The 842-nt window shown below is 38.4% G+C and overlaps 1 protein-coding gene across 1 annotated transcript in view; it reads right to left on the reverse strand.

The window, feature by feature from the left end:
• Window positions 1-842, reverse strand: part of LOC108801163 (meiotic recombination protein DMC1/LIM15 homolog) — a 103,673-nt gene that overhangs the window by 59,930 nt on the left and 42,901 nt on the right. The gene's annotated exons all lie outside the window — the stretch shown is intronic.

The raw sequence follows: 842 nt of genomic DNA on the forward strand, positions 1-842 counted from the left end.
ATGTTAGACTGACCGGCCTATAGTTCCCTGGTTGGCATCTAGCCCCCTTTTTGAATATTGGAACTACCGTAGCCCTCTGCCAATCACATGGTACCCTACCAGTCACTAAGGATTCCTTAAAAATTAGGAATAACGGTCTTGTTATAACCTGGCTTAATTCCTTAAGTACCTTGGGGTGAAGGTTATTTGGTCCAACTGCTTTATTTGCATTGAGCATTTTAAGTCAATGTTCTATTCCGCTTTCCATCAACCATTGTTGTATATTATCGGTTGAACTATGTGTTTTATCACATACGTCGAACCCGTTTCCCTCCTGAGTATATACTGAGGAGAAAAAATTGTTCAGCGCCTCGGTCCTCTCCTTGTCACTTGTGAGTAACTTCCCGTTTTCGTCCTTTATTGGGCCTATCTGCTCCTTTCTTACCTTTTTACTGTTAATATATTGGTAGAATTTTTTAGGGTTTTTTTTACTATCTGCGACGATATGCTTTTCGCATTCTATTTTAGCCTCCCGGATTACTAGTTTGCATTTTTTGTTACATTCCTTGTATTTAAGGAATGCCAATGCCATCCCTTCCATCTTAAATTTTATAAATGCCATTCTCTTTGCCTTAACATGTAGTTTTACAGTTTTATTTAGCCATATCGGTTTAGTCTTTGATCTTTTGTTTTTGTTACCCAATGGTATACACTTTGAAATGGCAATATGTAATGTGTTCCTGAAGCAGTCCCACATTTGGTCTGAGTTTAGGTTGTGAAATGAGTTATCCAATTTTATTTCCCCCACTAGTTTGCGCAACTTATCGAAGTTTGCCCTTCTGAAATTAAGGGTTCTTGTCCGT

The sequence above is a fragment of the Nanorana parkeri genome, unplaced genomic scaffold (assembly GCF_000935625.1).
Source record: "Nanorana parkeri isolate BGI_ZX_2015 unplaced genomic scaffold, ASM93562v1 scaffold2233, whole genome shotgun sequence".
NCBI classification, from domain to species: Eukaryota; Metazoa; Chordata; class Amphibia; order Anura; family Dicroglossidae; genus Nanorana; species Nanorana parkeri.